Raw genomic sequence first — 24,910 nt, 5'->3', positions numbered from 1 at the left:
CCTTTAGTAGATGCAGGGTCACCATGTGGCGGAAAATGGGACCTTCAAGTGTGCGTATGGCGTGTGTGTGCACAGACCTTGCAAGACGATGTGGGCCAGCCCTCAGCAAGTGAGTGGTGCGTGACTGCAGAAATCCCGACTGGGGTTCTAACACACTCAGTGGACGAGGCGACCGGGAGCATCGCCCAGGAAGCAATGGGAGCTTCCTCTCTCCTCAGGTCCAGGCATCTTGACAGCTTTACTGGGTTCTCTTCCATTGCTTGTCGTTTGGAGGAGCGATCTAAGTTGCGGTATAACAAGTTCTTATTATGGGTAGAGAGCTATTAAAATCACAATAAAAAAATAATCATCTTTCTTAGACCACATGTTGTATGATTTCATTTGCAAGAAATGTCCAGAATTAGCAAATCTATGGAGACAGCAAGTAGGTTAGTGGTCCCTGGGGCGGGGGTGTGGGTAGGGTGAGGGGCAGAATTGCTAATGTGCATGGGGTTTCTTTTGGAGGTGAAGAAAATCTTCCAAAATTAGATCCTGGTGATGCCTGCGTGGCTCTGTGAATATTTTAAAACCACTGAACTGTACACTTTAAATGGGTGTGCTCTTTGGTATGTAATTTATACCTCAATAAAGATGCAAAACCAGTCTTCGTCCATCTGACATCTGCAAGGCTCTGATGGCCTTATTTACCCCAGCATCCAGTCAACGAGCTTGGTATCTGGTCTGATCTCTGTGACGGTTTGTTTGTTTACAGCTGAGCAAGTTTATTTGGGACAAAACTAAGTGTTCATATTAATTGTGTCCAAGAACGCACAGATGCATTACCATTCTCCTCTATGGCAGAATGCAAAGATGTTTACTGGCTTTCATTTTTTAAAACTGAAAGGTCTGCTGTGTCGCTTTGAGATATTTCAGGACAGAAAACGTGACCTTTGCTTGTTCCAGATGTGAGTGATTCCGGGATACTAATGTGAATCAGGAAGAGGCTGGGTTGCCGTGCAACGTTCTGCTTTATCGTGCCAAACAGCACGTCGTCGAGCTGCCCCCCTTTCTGCCTTTAGCCGGCTGACCGCACATGCTCTCAACTGGACCTGGGGAATCTGCTCTTGTGTCGCAGCCGTGCTGTGACGGAGACAGAGCTCCACGTGGGGACCCCGAGTGGGTGCAGGCGAGCTGGCCGTGCCGGGGCCCAGGCGGTGACAGGCCGAGCTGTGGTGGCCGTCCACGCCGTGCCCACCTGGGGCCTGTGTGCTCACGTCAGCCTCCCATGATGGGGGTCTTCCTGAGAGAAAGGTTGGGCCCGCCTCTTGGGTTTTCAGTCCTTCTTTTGTGCTCAAGATGGGCCTGGAAGGAGTTCCTGTTGGGCCCACAAGCCCCTTCAAACCCTACAGGCTTGTCCTCCTTTCCCTCCTGCCCTCTTGGGCTGGACCCCTCTGTCCAAGGGAACGCACGGCAGCCCCCAGGGCGAGCTGAGCTTGCGGCCCTGGATAACCACCCTCCCTGCAGCCCACCCCGCCCGGCCCTGACTCCAGGTCCCTTTGGGACATTTGCATCCCTGGCGCCTGCAGGATGGCGCGGTCACCTCTGCTCCACCCCGCGTGCTCGCCTCAACCCCGCCTTGATTTCTGCCCCGCCACAAGCTTCACACTCCGAGAAGGAGCAGAACAGGGCCTGACAGCGAGCCGAAGGGACAGCAGTAGGGGACCAGGGCGGAAGGCGGTGGGGGGTGGCCCCGGCAGGGCCTCTGTGGCTGCCGGGAGGACTCCAGGCCTCGCTCCGGGGATGAGCAGGGGCTGGAGGGCTTGGAACACGGGGCTTTGTACTCCCGGCTGTGTTTGTAAAGGATTGCTCTGACTGACTGCCGTACGGCTGTCCTAAGCTGGATGTATTTCGAAGGCAGGGGGGTAACCAGAGGGATGCCGTCTGTGGTGCTTTGAGGATGACTGGGAAAACGTGGAGCCGTATCAAAGACAAAGAAGTCTGGAGAGAGAGAGAGAGAGAGAGACCGCCGTTTGGGTGAAATTCCCAAGGAACTGCCCCCGTGGGAAGACAGTCTGAAGCACACAGGGCAGCGCAGGCCCGGCGCCCAGCCCAGGCTCACCCTTCACGTGCAAACACGCCGGTAACACAGACATGCCTGAACTCCCCGGCGGAACCCCGCTGTCAGGCTCTGACTGTTCATGTTTAGAGGATATTTTAAAATTATGAAAAATCCAAGAAGCGCTTGAACTCCATTCATTGTCATTGAAAAGGTACGTAGTTGAGACACTTTTTGGCTTTTTTCATGAACTGCTTTCTTGAAAACCGAATCTCTGGGTTTCCACGTAGAGGCTAGCGCTCCTCAGACGGGCTCCCCGCGCCCCCCTCCAGCCTTTCCACCGCCCAGCTCTCCCCCCTTCCCCCCCGCCCCCATCAGCGGCCGGCCGCCGGCCTGCCATCCAGAGAGATCCTTAAGTAAACTGTTTTACATTATAAGCGTCAATCACGAACAATTCATCCACAGACTCGATCGTGCCCGTGAACTGCGTCAGGCCCCGTTCTAGGCCCGGGAAAGAGTCAGCAGCTGCAGGCGGGAGCGTGAGGGGCAGGGCCGGAAAAGCTCCTGGCCCTCCCGCGGTCCTCGTGCTTCCCGGCTCTGCTGAAATCGCCTCAAGTTGCCCCTCAAACGCCAGCACCATCCTTAATATCCCGTGCTGTGAACAGAATGTCTGTGTCCCCCGAAAATGCACACCTTGAAGCCTAACCTCCAGGGGGGATGCTGTTAGAGGCGGGGCCTTTGGGAGACGTTCGGGTCATGAGGGTGGAATCCCCGCCCCAATGGGACTTGTGCCCTCGTAAGAGACCGCATAGCGCTCCCTTGACCCACCCCCCGCCCCCCCCCCCCCCGCCATGTGAGGACACTGCGAGAAGACGCCGCCTGTGAGCCAAGACGCGGGTCCTCCCCTCCGCAGACGCCGGGTCTGCGGGGCCCACATCTTGCACTTCCAGCCCCCGGCGCTGTGAGAACCCGGCGTCTCTGTTGATGGGCCCCCAGCTGTAGATTCTGCTTCGGCAGCCGCGCTGCCCGGGGCACCTCGGGGGACCCTCTCAGTTAGACAGCTCTTCCCCTCTGAACTCCCATAGCACCTGTGGGGCTTCCCTCGTCCATAACACAGTGGAATCTGTATTTTGCTGTTTGTACAGTTGGCTTATTCATTCCGTGCAGAAAGAAATTATATCTTATCTGTTTCCTCTAGTGACCAGCATAGTCTCACCCAGCCTAAGTGGCTGATAAATATTTGTTGTGGACGTTGTGAAGCGTTTATCTCCCTTCCCCCTGATTAAGGGCAGCACTGACGGTCGGCATAGAGCAGAACACTGCTCTCTGTGTTCTGTTTGTACCGCTATTGTTTACATGAATGCTAACTTTTTTCCCATTAAGTTCCTAGGTTAGTTTTTATCGATAATATGTTTTCCTGTGTGATATGTGGAGTATTTCTGATTCTATTTTAATAGTCAAATAGAATAAACCAAATGCTGAAACCCTTTTTCCTTTGGGGTTTTCAGACGTCTAGACTTACCAAGTTGTTATAACTGAGAGTTTTCAGATGTGCTTGATACACTTGTGAAAATCAGAACAGGTCTCAGAATTAACATCCCAGGGCCCAGGCCCCGGGAGTGGTCGGCCCGGCGACACGGCGGCCGGACGGCCAGCAGGAGCACAGCCTATCTGGAAAGACTTCACAGATCCCTTCAGAGACGCGTTCCAGTGTCCAGCCACGCTCGATGCCAGGGACGCCTTACGTTTAAACAGAGCCCTCCGTCCAACGAGTGTCTTGGGCTCCCATTAGGATGGAGAACGGCTGGAGGGTGGATGTCCCTCACTGATCTGCAAACACTCCCTCCCGTCCCTCCCCCTCCCGCCCCCGCTGACCTCTCCTCTCTAGAAGCAGCTCCAGAAACTTTAACTTTTCCAACAAATTTAAGTTTGTTTTGTGAAAGCGCACTCCACAGATGTTTATTATTATTTTCACGTTTGTTATTTTTTACTAATAACTCTCCACTCTTCCTACTGAAAATTTTTGGCAAAAATTTTTGACTGTGGAAACTTAACACCCATCAGAGAACAGGACAAATTTATTTTCAGATGTATTTTAAGGTGTGGTGATGCCTTTATTAAATTCTAGGAGCGAATATAGCTTATCGTCCAAGAGTTGATGTTTGGGAGGAAGCCATCTGGGTTTTAATCTCTTCTCTCCCGCTTACCTGCTTGTGAACTTGAGCAAGTTTTAAACTCCGAGTATCAACTTCCTTACTCGAAGGGTGGGAAGAATAATAATAGTACCAACTTCAAAAGATTTGTGTGAGAAAGAAGTATGAGAATGCGTACAAAGCGCTTAGCACGGGGCTGGACCCAGCAGCCCACGTGTGATTACACCGCTGAATCCTCTCTTAGCACCACCTGCCCTTCGTTTCTTGGCTCAGATATTTGTAGGCCAAGTATCTGCCCCTTACAGGAGAGCTTGCAGGACAGGACATCAGACTGGCACCGTCATCGCTGGACGGCACTGCTTCCCCAAGACCCTAGAATTACAGTATCACCCACTGTCATTGGAGAACCTCTCCTCACTCCTCTTTATAGAAAGTTGCTAGAACATTCCATTACTTAGAGTTCACTAACGCTTCTCACTCTGAAAGGAGGGAAGCAGAGCTCCCTCCGTTAAAAAAAAAGTCTCAAAATAAAAAATCCTTATTAAAGAATATTAATACTCATGAATTAAGAAAAACAAAAGGAGAAATTGGCTGGAATAAATTCAGATCACACTTTGATTCTGTCCACTGAGACGTGTAAATGACAGCGCCATTAAACAGAGGTGGCATGGACCAGAATAGAGGCTCTGACCCCCATCCAGGTGAGCTTCGCCCCTTCGGCCGCCAGCCTCCTGTGGATGCTCACCTGGTCTCAGTCAAAACCTGGATAATTGTGGAGTATGGATCGGCACCCAAATGATCTTTCAGCGTAATACAGAAACATAATATCACGTGTTAACAGCACTTTCCTTCCCAAGAGAAAAGAAATGATGGTGTGAAAAGATCTAGATACACAAAATAAAACTCCCAGGAAACTACTGGGAAAGTTGGTTTAATAGCTTTTGTTGCAAGAGACCATATTGTTTTGAAACGATTGCCCATACAATTAAAATGCAAGACATGTACATTATAACGTGTGTTTGCAAGTATCGACTCAAATACCTGTGGCCAGAACAACTATCATCATTAAATATATTTATGGTTGAAAGGTTGAAAAAAAACCACCTATGGACATAGATGCAGTTTCCTTTTCAATGTCTGAGCTCCAGTATTTCGTCCTTAAAGAGTAGGAACACTAGGAGGATATTCGAGGAAACCTACCAGACTGCCGCACTCTTGTTTTGTTTTGTTTACTCTCTGGCCAGCCCTGTGGGAGCCACACAGGCATGTTTTCAGTCTCCCTGGGACAGTCACCTCGTCATGGAAACCTATGAACAATGACCTTCACGGCGATCGCAGAACCTCAGGGGCGCCTGTGCCACGAAGATCCCACAGAAACTATCAGCGTTGGTACAGCCAGCCAGTGGCCCACGTTTCCAAAACTAGAGTCATCCAGCAAGATACAAAACTCCAGGGCCGGCTTCCCTGGTGGTGCAGTGGTTGGGAGTCTGCCTGCCAATGCAGGGGACACGTGTTCGAGGCCTGGTCTGGGAAGATCCCACATGCCGCGGAGCAACTAGGCCCGTGAGCCACAACTACTGAGCCTGTGCGTCTAGAGCCTGTGCTCTGTAACAAGAGAGGCCGCGATGGTGAGAGGCCTGCACACCGCGATGAAGAGTGGCCCCCGCTCGCCGCAACTAGAGAAAGCCCTCGCACAGAAACGAAGACCCAACACAGCCAAAAATAAATAAATAAATAAAAGAAACCATGTTCTCATTAAAAAAAAAAAAAAAAAAGTCCAGGGCCAGCACGATACCTTGCTGTCTTTTTTTTTTTTTTAACATCCTTATTGGAGTATAATTGCTTTACACTGGTGTGTTAGTTTCTGCTGTATAACAAAGTGAATCAGCTATACATATACATATATCCCCATATCCCCTCCCTCTAGCGTCTCCCTCCCACCCTCCCTATACCACCCCTCTAGGTGGTCACAAAGCACCGAGCTGATCTCCCTGTGCTCTGCAGCTGCTGCTGTCTGTATGCATAGATGGAATATATGTACGTCGAGAAAGACTGGGAAGAGATACACGAAAATGTTAGCAAAACACATCAGCAGTCGTGGGGTTTGCGGTGGATTTCACATTTCAAATATATCTACTTATATTTGCCACGTTTTCTACAATGAACCGGAATAACAGAGAAACTGGAAGGAAAAAAACTTTTAAAAGAGAAATTTCATTGCAGAGAAATTTTTCTTTTAAATTTCATTGTTAAGAATAAAATGGAAAATGCAGGAACCCTTGGAGGAAATGTACTTACTGTAAAGAGACCACAGAGTGAGGAGGAAGAGGGTCCTCTCCGGTGGAGGAAGGGGACGCAGGGCGGGGCACAGACCCTCACCCACCAAGTGTTTCGGGACAGAGCGGAGATACAGGTTCACAGAAAACGGTGTTTGCCTGAGACAGAAATGTGGGCCTTTGTCAAACCTGTGGCCAAGATGGAATTTGGACCACGTGGAAACACGGATTTGTCCTCTGTCCACTCATCCTATTTCACGTGGTTCCCTCCACAGAATTAAATGTGTGACGCTTAATAATCAAGTAACGATGAGACCAGGGTCTGGTAACCTTGCTCACGTTGACCTGATGAAAATACAAGTGTTGGCCTTGTGCTAGGATGTCAGTGACAACCGTTCAGAAATATAAAAGGTGCGCGTGTCAGCATCTTGGCGACTCAGGCATCTGCCGATTCACAGGGGAATCTGGGGTCAGTGAAGTGCAGATTACTTCTGTGTCCTTAAGTCCCTAGAGGCTTCCGTGTGAATAGCAGAGGAACTCACCCTCTTACGCAGCTCATTTTGTACCTCCTTAAGATAAGTTTTTAATAACTAAGTGGAGGTGTGAAGTGAGGGGGGCACTGATCAACTGTCACTGAAATGACAAGCTTTTGCCCAAGACCCTAGTGGCCCGGCAAGGGGCTGGCGACATCTATGTATCTGCATTTGCTCCTCGCGTTTGCTCCCAGACCAGCACCGTCAGAAGAGGGGCGCTCAGGGACACCCCGTCTCTCCCACAGCCCACCCGGGACCCCACTCCCCGACATGGAGGTCAGCGTCGGGACCAGAGAAACTCCTGGCCATGCAGCTCATCTTTCTCAATTGTTCTAAGTCCCAGTTTGCTTATCCAGGGGTCTTTACTAGCAGGTGATGGACCTGCAGTGTCAGAAAGAAAGAACATGAGAGAGAGTCAAGAGATATGATTTTGATAGAAAAGCTGGATTATATCAAAATTTAAAACTTCTGTGCTACAAAGGACACTATCAAGGAAGGACTGCCCTCTCCCCGTGGTGTTTTGAGGGCGTTTCCTTGTGCAGCTTTTCCAGTGATCGTTCTGGGTATCACTTCATACGCAGGTAACCACTGCAGCCCACAGCAGCCTTTCACCGGCTCAGTTGGAGAGTAGAGCCCTTACCGCTGCCCCTAACATCCGCCAGGGCAGCCGTGGGGACTCCAGCTCCCGTGGTCACCGCTGACACGTGGGAGGGTCCGTAACAGTCAGGCGCCTCGCGGGCGCTGCAGGTGGGTGGGCGCCAGGCCCTGACCCTGTGAGGGTGCTCGTTTCTGGCTGGGAAGGAGGGGGGCCTGGCCCCCCACTGCGCATGCTCTGAGGCCACCCTGGGGTGCTGTGACAGACTCGAGACGGTGGGCATCTGGGTCCCCACTTGCCCTTTGCTGGCATGGTTGGGGGGCTGGAGTACAGCGGTCTAAACGTTGTCCTGCCAGGTGCCCCTTCCTGGTCCTCGTCTGGAGGGAGCAGCTCCTTTGGGGACTTTTAGTTCTCTGCCCGTTGGTGTTTCTGGGTGGCGGACAATTTAGCCCTGAGTCTGGGGAAACCCAAGGCAGCCAGCACCTCGCTGCCGCTCCAAGCTGAGGCCCCAGTCCCTCTGCCTTCTTCGCCCTTTCAGTCTCCCCTGTTTGCTTTACGTGTAACGTCCATGATTTTTGTTGTCCTTAGCAAGAGGGAAAAGGAAAAGCATGTCTACTCCTCCTCCCAGAAACACAAGTGCAATTATGTGTTCTAATGTCCTCTCACCTGTAGCTTGACGTTTTTGTCTCATCTTCTGATTCATGCAAATTCTTGATTTTGACCAATTTTTAAAGTCATTTTTATGTTCTGTTTTGAAAAATCTCTTAGGCCATAAAGATATTTTATCTTATGTAATTTTCTAGAAGCTTTATTATTTTACTTTTCACGTTTAGGTCTAGAATTCACCCGGAATTTTTTTGTTTGGTTTGGTGTGGGGTTGCAGAGGTCAAGTTTCACATGGGTGTACACATGACCCCCCGGTCTTTACTAAAAAGGACATCCTTCCTGCTGTTCCACACTGCCACTCTGTCATACAGCGAGCGTCCATCTACACTTACCTGGACGTGTCTGGACTTTCTGTTCTACTGTCTGAGACCACACTGTGTGGTCAGCCAAGCTTTGTAACATGTCTTGAAATCCAGTAACAGGTCTCCAAACTTTGTTCTTCAAGGTCGTCTTGGCTGTTCTTGGCCCTTTACTCTCTCGTCTCAATTTTATTTTTTAAACTTTTTATTTATTTTTGGCTGCCTTGGGTCTTTGTTGCTGCATGCGGGCTTTCTCTAGTTGTGGCGAGCAGGGGCTACTCTTCATTGTGGTGTGCAGGCTTCTCATTGCGGTGGCTTCTCTTTTTGCAGAGCACAGGCTCTAGGCACACGGGCTTCAGTAGTTGTGGCACGCGGGCTTCAGTAGTTGTGACGCACGGGCTTAGTTGCTCCACGGCATGTAGGATCTTCCCGGACCAGGGCTCGAACCCGTGTCCCCTGCATTGGCAGGCATATTCTTAACCACTGCGCCACCAAGGAAGTCCCTCTCTCGTCTCCATTTTAGAATCTGTTCACCAACTTCTATAAAGTAGTGCTGGATTTTGATTGGGATTGTCCTGAATCTGTAGATCAGTTTTGAGGGAAATGGGCATCCATTACAGTCCACTAACATGGAACGTCCCTCCATTTACTGAGATCTTTCACTTTGGAATTCAGGATTTTTTGGATTTGAGAAAAGTAATACATGCACTACCAACACCTCCAGTGGCCTCTAGGGAGGTAAGAGTTCTACAGCCAGTCAGTCATACATGTCTGCAGTGAGACATGAACATGCACAACCAGGGAGTATGCAGAGCCACGTACACATGTGTACAACACACACACACACACCTCCTGTAAATGACTTCACTTTAGTTCAGGTCAGGTTCACCATCCATTAAATAATAGAACCACTCCTGGTTTTCAGAGCATTTCAGATTTCCCGACCTGCATTGGGAGGGGCCTGCACTTTGCACCTATGGGGACATGTGTCCATAACTGTCACCCCGTCACAGCAGACCCCCTTCCTCTGGCGGTCTGTGAGCATGTCAGTGTGATTCACTCGTCCACACCCTTCCAGGCAGGCTGGGACACAGACCCGGGTTTCACGGCATTTCCCACTGAACAATGCTCATTTTACGCAAAAAAAGAAAGCAGCGTAATTTGCAGATAACCCCCAATGGGAAACTTGGCGACTTAATTAAAAGCAGCTCTTGAGACCTTAAGTATTTTATTTTTCATAGAGACAATTCTGGAACCCAACATTCTGTACCAAGGTAGAGGCAGGCAGCCGGTTAATCCTTAGCAGGACTTTTCCGGGAACACACGAAAGTTGGGCTGGATAATTTGACGCACCAATAACCCCAGGAGCTGTTAAGGGAGAAATCCGTAGAAACACTGACCTATAGACTGAGCTTCCCGTCCAGACCCCCCCTCACTGACGTCTCAGTGTGCTTCCCTGGCTTCATCCCGGTACATGTGCTTCCCACATCGTTTGTTTGTTTCTGTCCTTGGCCACAGAGAAAATATTCCTAAGCTAATGGTCCTTTATATCTTTTGTAATTTTAAGCTTGTTCACGCTTCTTGTTAGTAAACTACTGAATGATATTTAGGTTTAGATTAAATCCAAACTCATATTCAAGGACCACATCCTAAAGGTAATTTTTGGAGACATCAGGACATGAGGTTCTTCTAGATTCTCTGGTTGTTTTGGTGCCTGTATCTACTTGCCGGCTTAATGGTGTGTCTTAGCCTGGAATCCCCATCAGAGCCTGGGCCAGCAGCTTCCTTATGCGGAGCGTCTTGACAATTTAGATCCAAACTGTTACTACCCGGTGTTCTTGACTCCAGAATCCATCTTTAGGTGGCTCTGGGTCTCAGGTTTTCAAAGAACGGTCCACCTTTGCCAGATTGCCTGGAACCATATTTAAGATGATGGTTCCACACACAGACCCCACAGGTACCAACTGGGGATCTTTGGGGGGACAGGTCAGAACAACTGAGTATAGCTGAATTGTCCTCACAGGTGGGCAGTTCTAGAATCTCTTTACAGGAGGGCAGTTATGTAGCTGGACGAGAAGGCAGGGGCCTGTCATGGCGCTATTGGCAAGTGCTCCCTTTTTACTCAGATCCTGTTGATCTGGGGTGGCCCAAGCCCCTGGCACACTCCTGCTCAGAGCTCTGGCTCAAGAGATGATGAAGGCAGCCCTCCAGCCCTCCTTAGGAAGTCTTGGTGAGGGGAGGGCCCCAGACCCATGACTCTGACGCCTTTTTCCAGGGCTGTGTCTGAGCCTGATGTGAATCAGGGTTGCCTGTGCCAGACAGGGACGGGATGGCATACTAAGCTTGAGTCCAGTTGTGAAGGTGGAGCCCAAGCTGGTGAGGGGACAGCGGACCTCCTACCGTGAGGAACAGTTACGCCCATCCCTGGGGGGGGGGGGGGCCATGTGTGTTACTCTGACTGCACAGTGACACCACCTGGGGACACACCACAGGTTGGTGACTTCTCTCTCTGAAGTTAATTTCCTCCCTCCATTTACAAAGATCTTAATATGCTGCAGGGAGTTCGTGTAAAATGGAAATGCCATCCAGGGCGTCAGGAACCTTCCGGTGGGCACAGCAGGAAGTGGCGTCGTGCTCCTGGAAAGTGACCACGCCTCGCGGTGCTGGGGTGAGTGGACCACTCGTGCCCTGGTTTCCTGTAACGTCTCTCGACGACCCTTTCATTCAGAGTCAGACAAGGTGGCAGCACTCATGTCGACCTTTGTTTTTGAACATAGAGCAGCTTTCTTTGGACGACGTGGGTAAATATCAGTCTTTTGATGGTCAACAGGTACTTAAATATCCCTATGTTGTGGTATTTGCCGTTATAACAACGTCTTTGTCACAATCAGGGAAGTGTCTGTTTATAGACAGGATTAAATTGTAAGAAAAGATAATGAGCTGCCGTGCAGACACAGGGTACAGCTCTGCCCCATGGCGCTTCCTTTGCAAGTGGTTCACGGTCTGTGTGTTTGGAACTAGTGCGATTTTATGTCATGCACTCTGCTTATGGAGTTTTGCGAAGTGGTATCTTCTACTCTTATGACTATAATGTATGTATCAATATGTATATTTAAAACATCATGATGCACACATACAGATATTTAAAAATATTCCTGTATAGTCACATGATTATGGGTGTTTGTTGTAATTTCCATCTGTAGTTTTATTAGATACACTTGCAGGTCATGAGAAGTGAGTGGACTAATATATCATGTCCATGTTTTCTAAAAACAGGAATGAGTTTATCTAAGAAGAAAATTTTTTTGATGTAAATATATATTTAAAGCAACATTAAAAATAGCAGCAGGAGGAGAATATGCCTTAGACAATCAATCCTATTCAATTGGTTCCCGAAGACTCTGAAAACGTTCCCAGGAGACGGGATTAAAGGCCGCTCTTTTTGAAATTTTAATGTACTTGTCATCCAATAGAGATGTTGCAGGTAGCCTCCTCCAACGCAAGGTCAGTTGTAGAAATTAACCACAGGTGACATGGAAGCAGCTGATGGTTTTTAACCAGAGGTTTCGAGCAACCAGCTTGGATGGTTTTCTAGCTGAACGGGCTGGTTCATGGGCCCTGTGTGGACACACATTTGGGTGCCATCCCCTATGACAGAATTCTATGAAAGCCACTCAGACAGGTTGTGGAAACGGGATGCAGAGCACGTCCCAGCTCTGTTTATATCTCGCTGCTGTCTGGTGTCCCGAGGCCCACCTACTGCCTCCTGTTTCCTGTTCAGGCAAGAAAGGGTGTGTGACCTGAGGTTATGCAACGCCTCCGCCAACAAATATCCATAGTCTTACGTGTGTGCATCGTTTCTGAGAGATTCAACAGCTTTTGTCACGACCCATAATGTCGGACATGACTCAGTTCAGTCCATTCTTTTAATTGGTTTATTTTTAGATAAAGGTTTATTTTAGAACAGTTTTAGATTTATAGAAAAATTGCAAAGATAGTACAAGCAATCCCCATACATCCCACACCCAGTTTCCTTTATTAGTAACAATCTGTATTGGTTTGACACACTTGTTGCAATTAATGAGCCAATACTGATACAACTGATATGAACTGAAGTGCATGCTTTATATTTTAGTTTTCCTCTGAGGTCCTTTTCCTGCTCGGGACCCCACATTACACTTAGTCATCAGGCAGGTTAGAGCCTTTTCCTTTGTTCCAGGATTCGGAGTACCAGCATCTTAAGATCATGTCTATGTCTTCAAGTAAGCATCTACTGATGGGGGTTCGATTAGAGAAGGCAGACTAGACCATGAGGCAGCAAAATAGGAAAATGCCAGGATTCACAGTGCGTTACTGTTAGTGCTTATTTCATCATTCCTCAGACGGTGGGCTCAGGGAGTTAGAGACTTCTCAGTGTCCCCAGAATGCCCAGCAAAGGGCTGCCTGGCTTCATCCCTTCATTACGCTCATTAGAGACAGGTGTCTTCCATGCAGTTTCTTTATAACAGAGAATCCTCCTCTGTTCCCGTCTTACAACAGGATGATGTGCAAATCTGTGTTCTGGGGCCCGAGTTCAAATCCTGTTGCTCCCTGGCCCCCCCGTGGCCGGCCTCCTTGCTGAGGATGCAGATGTGACTGGTGTGGGCAGACACTAGGGAGCACTGAGGGCTGGGGCTGGACTGCCTTTCCCGTGCGCCCAGCATGCTGGGGTTCACAGATCCTCGTTCAGAAGTTTGCTTAAAATCAGAAAGTTTAATCATAGAAACTTGTGTTTAACAGCAAAACCAGATAATTATTATTACAATTATTAGTTATTTAATAATTAATAACCACTTAGTTACATATATGCAATGGAATATTACTCAGCCATAAAAAGGAACAAAATTGGGTCATCTGTAGAGACGTGGATGGATCTAGAGACTGTCATACAGAGTGAAGTAAGTCAGAAAGAGAAAAACAAATACCGTATATTAACGCATATATGTGGAACCTAGAAAAATGGTACAGATGAACCGGTTTGCAGGGCAGAAATACAGACACAGATGTAGAGAACAAACGTACGGACACCAAGGGGGGAAAGTGGCGGGGGGGGGGGGGGGGTGGCTAGTGGTGGGATGAATTGGGAGATTGGGATGGACATATATACACTAATATGTATAAGATAGATAACCAATAAGAACCTGCTGTATAAATAAATAAAATAAAATTCAAAAACATAATTAATAACCACTCAGTGATTTAATTTGGTGGGACTGTGCTAGGTGGGTGATTAGAAGTAACCACAGGTTGAATGCAACCTTGAAGCAAGCGTGGCACCTTTGCCTTTGCCTTTGCCTTCAGGGCAGCTCCTGAGGCTGGGCTGAGGCTCCCTCTGGGCAGCAGGAAGCGGGGCTGGGGCAGCCGGACCGGACACCTCCCTGGGCTCAAGCCCTGGCAGCTCCAAGGGGCCGCAAGCCCGTGGGCACTCTGGACGCGGCAGCAAGTCAAGCTGGTTTTTCTTATGATTTATTCAGTCAGCATAACTCCCAAAGAAAGGCATCTTTGGGCAGAAATTTTTCTTAATAATGGGAATGACAGCAACAGGGAGAAACATTTTCTACACAGTGACACTGTTGGAAATGCTTCCCTGCTTCATCCAGCTGTCGAATTTCATTTCTGTTTCTTACAACCAAGTGGATTCAGCATAAAAAGTCATCCATTTGAAAGGAATTTTCCATCAATGTCATTCTGGGAAGGTGAATTAGGCAATGACAATTGTGAGAAATACTCTTAATGTCGTCATTATATCAGTTTTAGCCAATCTAGCCACAAGATTAAGGTGACTGCATTGCTTTTGTTTTATTTTCTACGTTACGTTTCATGACAGAAAATCAAGAGGAGGAAATGGGTCTGAAGACCATATTTGGTTCATGTACTAGGCAAGAGGCGTCATACATCTGGGCATTTATTCAGATTTTTAGGCATAAGGCCAACACCTCTCTATCTAGTAAGAGTCAGACTCTGGTTACCTATAAACTATCTGACAGTGTTGGAAATGCTGTGCAAATACCCATTTTTAGCAGTGGCTCGTGTCTCTCCCTGAGATGAAGCCATCCACGGACCAGGCTGAGTTAGTGTTGGGAGACAGTTCTCAGTGGATTTCTCCTGTTTCCACCCATCCTGTGGGTGGAGTGCTGGGTGCCCTGTGCTCTAGACCAGCTTTTCAAGAACGTCTGCAGCCTGGGCGTGAAGGGCGCCAGCCCGGGGAAGGGGCAGGCCGCTCCCTGCCCGTCCTAAGAGACTCGGGTGCCCTGGCTCAGGGTCCCTCTCCCGTGTGTGCAGGTGTCGCCTGTGGGGACAGGGCTTGGAGAACTGGGGCCAAAGGCTGGGCCTCCGGCCATTGGTGCAGATGATGAACTGTTCTCCACCTCTGACCTGGGAGCGTGTGTCTCCCACCGGCGCCCTGAACCCCGGAGCCTGTCCGGGCAGCGTGTGAGCTTGTGGGCATGTGGATGCCTGGATGCGTCAGAGCTGGTGACAGGACCTACCAAGTTCTAGGCACAAACATCATGTATTTAACCTACAGAACACCCTGATGTTGTTTACGATGTGTACAACCTCAGTGCTCTTGCCTCTTCGTCCAGATGGGAAACCTGATTCAGCAAGGTCGGCGACTTCCCAAAGGCAAGGAGTCTGCAGCTGAGGGCACAGCAGGTGGCCGCCCTCACCCTCTCTGTCCTCCTGTGACGAGCTCCCGGGAGACGCAGAGGGAACGTGCATGCGAAGTGAAAGGGGGACACGCAGGACGCAGCTCAGGCTGAGGGGACATTGCTGAGCGGCCACAGGACGGCGGGGATGAGGCGGGGTTGTGTGCGGGCCGGGTGTGTCCCCGGGCAGTTCCCTCTGGCCTGGCTCCGCCTGGGAACTCACACAACACGCGTCCCTCTGACCTTCCGACCAGGGCAGGTGGCTCTGCTGTTTCCAGGGCCCCTTGTCATCAGACAGACGCCTGCTGACTCGGGGGCCCCGCGCTCTCGTTTCTGGGGATGCCCCGGTGCTGAGGGTCGCCCGCCTTCCAGCCTGCAAGCCCAGCCCTTCCAAGCCCACTTGGGTCAGGCAGATTTCTCTGCTGTTGGTGACCACAAGCATGGAAATCAAACCAGAGAACCAAGGTCGAGGTGAATGCTTTGATGTTAACGTGGCTGCTCCCAGGCCAGACGCCCCCATGCGGGTGACCCTCAGAGGTGGCCTCAGACCGCAGGTCACACCGTGAGGCCCGGGCAGCTCCCAGACTCCGGCCCAGAGAGCTGGGAGCTCGGCCGCAGGGCTTCCGTGGATGGGAGACTCGTGCAGTAGGAAGTAGGAAGTAGAGCCACCCGAGCCACGGACACACCAGTGACTGGGCCACGGTGCCCTGCAACACGGTGCCCTTGACACACACGTCTACACAGCAGGCAGGGACAGGAACAGGCCAGCCACCAGAGCCTGGGGGAGACAAAGGATCCCCCTGGGAGCCTGGCCCTGCAACGCCTTACTGCTGTGTGAGAGAATGAGTTTCTGTCATTTTTAGCCAGTTTTGTGGTCCTTTATTTTCCAGCCCTAGGATCCCATCCGGGGTGGTGGGACTGCAGCCTGGCCTAGAGACCAGGGCCTGCGAACGCAGCACGAATGAGGTGATGAGAGGAGAAGAACTGGCAGTACTGGGGTGGATTCGACCCATTGCAGGTGTCTGGAGTATTTCGGCTGGTGAGTTTGGGGGATGGGCGTCCACATTAGGACGTGGCGGTTGTCGCCAGAGCCGTGGTGTGGAGTTCAGGGTTTCCTAAACTCGGTTCTGTGGTCCACACCTGCGAACCACACAGACTACACTCCTCTCCAGGAGATGCACGAGGATCCTTAGCTCATCTAAGGCTCTGACAAGTCCTGCAGCACGGGAACGCAGCTTAACTTCCCCAAGGGTTTCCCTAAATAATTCGATTCCCAGGCCCATGCCCTTGTCTGTGCTTCCTTCTCTACTTGATCAACACATTCTTTCTAGATGTGAATTACCTAGGGGAGCAAGCAGAGCAAGAACTTAAGCTGGAGGGTGTTTCACCTGGAGATTGTGACTATTGGTCAAAACAAACGAAAAATTAAATGGTCCAACACCGAAATTCAAAGTTGGTCAAGGATTGCTTTGGGAAAATACCATTCTGTTGATTTTGTCCTTGAATTTAAGGAATATCTAATACAAAGTCATCTAGGCTCTGACTGTGGACCGCAGCAACCCAGCCACGGTTTAGACTGAAATCCGGGTATAAGGAGGAGGAGTCGGTACCAAGACAAAGCTCTTCTCAAAGCAGCCTTGGCACTGAAAGTGGTGCCAGCAACTGCTCGGAAGGCACAGATCTTTAACCTTGAGACCAGCAGATGATGAGATGCAGTTGTTTCTTTTTTTTAAATTTTATTTTATTTATTTATTTATTTATTTTATTTATTTAGTTTTGGCTGCGTTGGGTCTTCCTTGCTGCGTGCGTGCTTTCTCTAGTTGCGGCGAGCGGGGGCTACTCTTCGTTGCGCTGCGTGGGCTTCTCATCGCAGTGGCTTCTCTTGTTGCAGAGCACGGGCTCTAGGCGCGCGGGCTTCAGTAGTTGTGGCACGCGGGCTCCAGAGCGCAGGCTCAGTAGTTGTGGCGCATGGGCTTCGTTGCTCCGTGGCATGTGGGAACTTCCCGGACCAGGGCTTGAACCCTTGTCCCCTGCATTGGCAGGCAGATTCTTAACCACTGTGCCACCAGGGAAGCCCTGTAGTTGTTTCTTGAATGACCAAAGATCTGATGGCTTGGAACAATTTGAAAAGTAGAAACTGGGGAATTATGATGTACCCTCTGACATAGCATGCTTGGTTTGGAGGGGGATCCAAATCATATCAGTGACATTCCCTTTCTAAAGAGATCTCTGAGCAGAATACCCCTGAGATGGTACCTGTCGCTCACATCCATCCCAGGAGGGAGCTTTCCGGACAATGCAGGGTTTGGCAAACTCTGTCCTGGTGCTTCTTTGAATCTTTACTTCCAATATAAAGACCCTTCTGTGTGGCTACCTTGGAAATGCATTCCTTTTTGTCTAAACTCTTCTTCCTTGGTGCAGTTTCGTATTCCTGCAGCGGGTCCCACAGGCTGGCAAGATTCATCTTTGCTGTTGGGACCACTTCAGTTTACTTCAGAATTTAAAACAAACTTTACCTGTGTGAAGAGGATTTTGGTTCTGTTGTTATTTCTATAGTCCAGAACATGTCTAAATGCTTCAATGATGCAATCACAATATATTTTTCTCAACAAAACTCACAATATGTTTTTCTCAACAACTGATTGTGCTGATCTGCTGAAGATATTGGATTGCTTTTTAGGCTACTTTTCCACCGTTGGGTTAGATTTACGGCACCAAAGGAAAGAAAGCTTTGGGTGGAAAATTCCACTTGTATAGCAGTGAGCACACACATTCTTTCATAATTCACAAAAAGTTAATGTTTCTCTTAGATTGTCAGGAGGATAAAAAGTATGTATTTGCAAAGACAATTGTTTGGTTCAGGGCTAAGCTTTGTATGGTTAAGGTCATTAATCAATTTTATATCTCCTTCTGAGTTTTCTTTTTATAATTCTTTGGTCACCAGGTTATGCTACCTTCCTTTTTTCATGTCTAGAAAGGCGCAATTTCAGAAGTCAGAGGAGTCATTTATCAGGATGGAATCCTTGCCTATTAGTACCAAATACAGTCTTCCCAGGATCTGCTTTGGGTAAAGCTATAGAATTAAGATTCTGATGGTTTTTATCTACTGAAAGTTTAAACATTTTTGCAGGACAGAACTACTATAAGTAAAAATCCTCTCTTTTATTTTAGCTTTCTTAAAATCTGTGATTTATTTCTGAATCTTGTACCAGCTCTGGTTGGACAGTTATATCTTGCCTTTCCACTTCTTTGGTATAGCTAGACCCACTCCTCTTAATTTCCTGTATGAATTACAAATAATCTTCCAAAAACTTCAAGAAAAGATCCTAGTTTTTATTCTTAAGTGTATCTTGCCTTAAAAATTGTTGCATTTCGTCATTTTGTTACCAAGTAGCTAATGACCTTTCCCATGTATATTCATAATCCAAAACCAATGTCATTAAAATCCTTCACCATTATGCCAGTAATGCATGCATTCAGTGACTGATTCCCATAATTGAAAACCTCATTACATTTATTTCAATATATTTAAATTCAAATAGGAATTACTCATTTTAATATCTAATAAAGTTCCTATCTCAGGAAATGCAAAAAATTTAAGTAATATAAAAAATTCTAGTATAAAGGGATACATATCATCATCTAGAAATGTTGAAAGAATAATATACAAGGATGTAGCATATGGAAAAATAGTAACAATGAAAAAAGCTACTTTGTGAATATTGGAGCAAAACACTGCACTCAAGAGTTGGCAATAGTTCTAGCTAATGCTTATGTGGTACTCACCATATGCCAAGCACTGGTCTAAGCTCTTTACAAAGATGTGTATGAACTCACATAACTTTATAATGAGCCTATGAAACAGGTGCTATTTTTATGCCCATTTTACAGTTGAGGAAACAGGCATAAAGGTATGTAACTTGCCTGCAATTACATAGAGAGTAAATGATGGAGTCTGAATGTGAAACTTGATAGACTTCAGATTTTATAGCCTTAGACTTTAATCCTTATTAAGTGAACAATGATGAAAGAAAGAAAGAAAGAAAGGAAGGAAGGGAGGGAGGGAGGGAGGAAAGGAACAGAGAAAAAGGAAAAGATGTATCCATACGGCAATGATTTTTAAATGTTTTGATCATGACCACTTCACATGGCGAGCCTGTCTACACACATATATGGATATAAATAGGGACTCACCATTTCAACTTGCTGTGCCATGCAGTCTAACACTTTCTATTATTTTCTTTCGTTAAAAAAAAATGCTGGTTTAGGGCCACTAAATTGATCTCATGACCCACAAATGGGTTAAGACTTGCACTTGGAAGACTAGCGCTCAGGCAGAAACTCTTAAATCTCTTTTAACACAAAGGTAACAGAATGCATATGCGGTTTCAGTTTGAAAAGGAGGAACGTCTGTATAAAGTGCTTCTCCTGAAGATGATGGGTAAAAATGTCAGAATCCACTATTCTAGCATTCGAGTCAATATGAAATGACAGAATGCATTAAACTTAAATTCTGAAAGATTCATGAGAACAAAATGCCTCTGTTATATTTTTGACATGGGCAACAAATAAAAAACCCCGCACAACTTAGAATTTATAATTATTTCTCAAATTATTGTCACTATGATAACTGTGAACAACTTAGTTTTTGATTTATCTGTATTACATTTGAGACACTTCTAGGCAACAGAGATAAAATATTTCACAGATAACTTCTTCTTTTTTCAAAAGACAAAATAATCTCAGATGATCTGCTTAGGAAGAAAATGATATTTAAGGATGTTTAGCATTTTCCTCACATTCAACTACGTGTTACATAATAGAAGTACATAAATGCAAAGTAAAATACAATCTCTCAACTGATGAAAGGGGATAATTTCCCAGGGCAGCAAATTAAGAACATTGAGGCAAACTGTATTTAAGCCAATTGACAGTGGTATCAGATGAAATAGTTGATAACTGTAATAAAAATAAAGGTTACCTGTGCAGTTCAAAGAGTATGAAAGGCTCACCCCTTACAGCAAGCCTTTTGGATTCAAATATATAAATCTGACTCTTTTTAGGTCCATAACAGTTTTCAGTCATGAATGTAAATTCAAATTTGACACTAAGACTTAAGCCCAAGAATCAAATTCAAGGTTTTAACCACTGGGTTATAAACTTTTTGAACCAACAATTTCAGAACTATGGTGCATTTACCTCAAAATTTAATTTTAGGCTTATATGAAAATGTTCCAGGACCTCACAGTATATTTTTAAAAATTCAATGGGAAGGCGCCTAGAATTCACTTCTTTTTGACAGCTGAGCCCAGTGATGGTTACAAAGTACCTGCATTTGGACTCAATAAAGCAAGTGCTCTGAACACAACATCAACTGCAATAAAAATAATACATAGGTTATAATGGACGCAAGAGACAATGTAACCTTAATAAATGGAAACACACCATCTACTTTGGCTGTTTATTTATTCCAGGACTAAAACAGCTACAAAATTTCTGAGTTTCTAATTTAGAAAATCTAAATAGGGAGAGAACAGTTTGGACAAGCCTGGCTAACAGTTTTCAAAAACTCATTAGTCCTGTAAAATTTCAATTTATCCTCTCACACTTGCAAGGCTTCCAGCGCATTTACCAATAATACCCTTTTCTTTTCAAGTTATCCTCACCTCCATCTGCAGTTCCCATATCATTAAGCTGAACACAGAGATGTGACCACAGAAAAGCCATTCAGCATTGCCTGTCAATAATCACTACTGAGACACAGGGAAGGGGAGATGCAGAAAATATTAAAGTTCTTTGGCAGATTTGCTTTCCTCCTGGTTCACCCAAACTTCGTCAAAGTTCTGAGGATTTTCTGCATATATAACGCTGACTTCAGTGCACCAACACGTATTTATTGGGCTAGGACTATGTGCAGGACTTTGAGCTCGGCCATGAAGGTGACAGCCAGAATCAGGAATGTGCCTCTTGTGAATGTGAGATTAAGTCTAGGGTTACCATCACCCACAGAACCACCCGCTACACACAGGGCGAGTGCCTTCATATCTGCTCATAGAGTGGCTCTGGCACTCAGCAGGTGCCAGGGTGGGTCACTGGCTGCAGGCCATGAGAAGGCCTCTGACATGGACGCCACACGTGCCGACACAGATGAGCGTGCGAGCGTGAATGCAATACCTGGAGCAGCAGCAGCCATCCTGTGGTCATGAGGGAGCAGCACGAGGACACACCAACGCATTAATGCCTCTGGGAGCACCAATGGGCAAGCAAATCATCCCCAGCAACTGCCCAGTTCTGGACTTTGGGTTATATGAGAAGAGTAAACCTCTATTGGAGCTGTTACATGGGGTGTCTTGTTATTTGTGGCCAAATGCAGACTTAACTGATAGAAAGTTCTCAGGGAAAAGAAGAGCATATGGACTCAGGCGGCCTCAGGACCAGCAGCCACCTCCCCTGGGATGCTGGCAGAAATGCAGAATCCCAGGCCCCACCCCAGACACATCAAGTCAGAATCTGCATTTTAACAAGATTCCCCAGGTGGGCTGGATGTTATCCTTTTGCAAAGCCTGGGGGCGGTTTCGAATCCTGGGCTTTACCCTCGGTGGTTCCGATTCACTTGGTCAGGAGAGAGGCTGGCTGGGTTTGGAAATCTCCACGGTGACTCTGATGAGCGGCTAGGGCTGAGAGCCCTGCTCTGGTGACTATATCAGCGGTTTCACAAGGTGTGGTCCCTGGACCTGCCGCAGCCGCATCACCTGGGAACCCACTAGAAACGCAAAATCTCAACGCTCATACCAGACCTGGTGAATCAGAGCCTCCGGGGTGGGCGCAGGGATCTGCGGAGTAGCCAGCTCCTAGGTGATTCCGATGCGCACCCCAGCTCCAGGGCCACCGCTGAGCTTGACAGAACGCTCACCGAAAAGAGGGGGAGGTGTGAAAGGTGGAGGGTGAAATAACACGGCGCGGGGGGGCGGGCATCAGCGTGGTCTGAGCAGGGCGTGTCTCCTGCCTAAATGCCGCTTCTGGAGGGCAGGAAGTGAATTTCATTCATCTTCTACTCCTTCCAACAGTACAGGAAACAGCCATCGTCCATCCGTCCATCATCCGTCTGTCCATCATCTATCCATCTACCATCCATCCACCTACCTACCTACCGACCTATCTACCTACCTACCTATTATCTACCTCTCATCTCCTGAATGGAGTCAGGACTGCTATAGGCTTGAACAGATGTTTTGCTTGCATTCATCACCCTTATGTGTCCCAGGCACAGACTTTTCTTGCTCGAATCCCGCCCTCTACGCTGTGCGTACGTGTATTATAATTTGCCCTTATTTTGTAGGTTAATTCTGTTCAGTGACCAGAGCTAACTAGTGTGGCTCATTAGTGAGCGGACCCCAGATCAGAAAGAGGAAAGAGGAAACACTGTTGGTTCTCTCACTTCGTAAAGGTCACCCCAGGGAAGCCCCCTGCCCTGGGGGATGGGGATGGGCAGAGCGGACCGTGGACCTTAGGGAATTTCAGTGTGTGCGTGCGCGTGCGCGTGCGCGTGCAACTTGACGCTGCCTCATACCGTCTCCCGGCAGAGCTCACGGCCACCGAGCGGCTCTCACCGTGCCCACGGCTCATTCTACGATCTCAGCCTCGACACGGCCAGGCCTGCGGACCCCCCGGGACCCCCCAGCCCGCAGAGGCCTCACCGAGCCCACACCGTCCCCGCACGCTCACCGGTGGTCTTTGTGGCAGGATCTCCGGAGGCCAGCAGACGGGAAACTGCCCAAGAGGTGGGCTCAGGTCACCCCAGCAGAGACAGAGGCCCCTGCCCGAGACGGCGGGGCTCCCAGGCGGCCAGGGAGCACCCTCCCACCCGCGGGACGCCACTGGGCAGCAGCCCTGGGAGGCGGCGGCGCCGGCCCGGCACCTGCGGGAGGACCCCCGCGGGCGAGGTGGAGCCTGCGCGCGCCTGGGCCGCCCCTGGGGCCGCCCGACCTTGGGCTCCGAGTCGCTTCCGGGTAGCTGGTGGGTGTGCGGCTTCCTGCGCGTTCAGGGCCGCCCTGCCCACCACGCTCTGCTGTCCCGAGTTCTAACGCGCTGTGCGCACCCGGGGACGGGCGCTGAGGGCGCCCTGAATGCCCACACAAGGCAAGCCTCTGCGACCCCGCACCTGGGGACGCTCGGGCTGCCTGGGCTCTTCCCGCAGGGGAGGCCCGGCCCATCCACAGGGGCCGACGCGCGAGGACGCAGCGTTTTGGGGGCAGAACCCGGGGCGCGGGGGATTCTGGGAGGAGGAGGAGGAGGAGGAGGAGCCGTGAGGCTGGTCTCCTCCCCGCCAGGGCCCTGGAGGTGGCACGGGGGTGCGGGGGCAGAGCGGAGCCGCCGGAAGCCAGGAGGGCACCCGCGCTCCATGCCTGCAGCGTCAGGTACCCAGGGGCGTCTTTGCGTCCAAGAGCCAGAGGACGTGTGTTGCGCCCCATTTTATTGTTAATTTTGGAAAGTATTGTACTTTATGTGTTTAGAAAGGTTGCAGTGTTTCAAGATTGGTTTCACGTTTCTAAAGGAAACAGACTCTACCTTAAAGGTCCCAGGCTACAGTAAGGGCAGGGATGGAAAGTAACCGCCAGCAGCTCCTAGAGAAGCAGCAGGTGGGGACGTGATGTCACTGCTGGGGAGAGAGAAGGTTCCTACACGTCTGTGTAACAGGGCCTCGTCTGGAAGCAAGAGGAGGCTGCGTTCACACCTAACGCTCTGCTAATGGAATTCCCACGCATCCAAAGAAAAGCTCCTGTCTCTTTAATTACAAAAGCAGGGTAAATACAAATCATACCGAATACGCAATTTTTAAATGCATGTGAAACACAATATTTTCCAACATAACAACCAAGCTGCCCTTGCAAACATACGCACTGTTTTCTCTGCCTACAAAGTTTAGAGAAACTCGCATTTTCTCACCTCAGGGAGTATGCAGTAATAAAATAATTAAGCTCAGCTTTATTTTCTGCTCAAAAAGCTGAACTTGTTATTCTGGACAAACAGGTATTTGCTAAGCTGAATTAAGTGCATGTCCTTAGAAAGTTGATTCTTAAAGGGTTGCTTTTTCAGGCACATACAGCTTATCAATAAAGTAGAAATTTCTACAAAATAGTGAAGATCAAAACAATTTAAATTAGTTCTTATCACTGACTGAGATGAACATTGGGGTTTAAGAATATTTTAAAAAGTGAGCTTTATCAAGGGCCAGGCAATGCCATTTTTCTTCAAGATCTTGTACTTATGTTCTCTTTGTAGTTCATTCACTAAGGCTTGATTTGGGGTATGGTGGTACTTTTTTTCCTGTGATTACAAGTACTATTTTAATGCACTTATAATTTTAAATAGCCTACACTTATTCCCTTCATGCACCCAAAGCGAATCAAGTCAGATACCATCAACCACACAAGAAAGGCAAAATGAACTACTGGGTCCCCGTTCACTGTCGTCTTCAGGATCTTATCAGTCCTGGGGGAGCAAAAGTCTGGGTCTCCAGGCAGCAGACGCATGGGCCCTGCGGTGCACGGGTCTCTGTCTGTCTCTCACCCCCTCCCTGCACAGACATGCAGATGCATTTCTCAGCTGGCTCCACGGGGCTCACCAGGTAAGTCCTCAACACCACAGAGGATGCTTTGTTTGAGCC

The 24,910-nt window shown here is 48.4% G+C and overlaps 1 protein-coding gene across 1 annotated transcript in view; it reads right to left on the bottom strand.

The window, feature by feature from the left end:
• ATP9B (ATPase phospholipid transporting 9B (putative)) overlaps window positions 1-23,191 on the bottom strand; it is a 252,828-nt gene extending 229,637 nt beyond the window's left edge. The window contains exon 1 of the mRNA XM_068562639.1: window positions 22,969-23,191. The gene's annotated coding sequence lies outside the window, so the exon portion shown is untranslated. The remainder of the gene's footprint in view (window positions 1-22,968) is intronic.
• Between the last annotated feature and the right edge of the window lie 1,719 nt (window positions 23,192-24,910).

The sequence above is a fragment of the Eschrichtius robustus genome, chromosome 14, assembly GCF_028021215.1.
Source record: "Eschrichtius robustus isolate mEscRob2 chromosome 14, mEscRob2.pri, whole genome shotgun sequence".
Lineage (NCBI taxonomy): Eukaryota > Metazoa > Chordata > Mammalia > Artiodactyla > Eschrichtiidae > Eschrichtius > Eschrichtius robustus.
The sequence above is the reverse complement of the archived record's forward strand: the minus strand, read 5'-3'. Positions and strand labels throughout refer to the sequence as shown.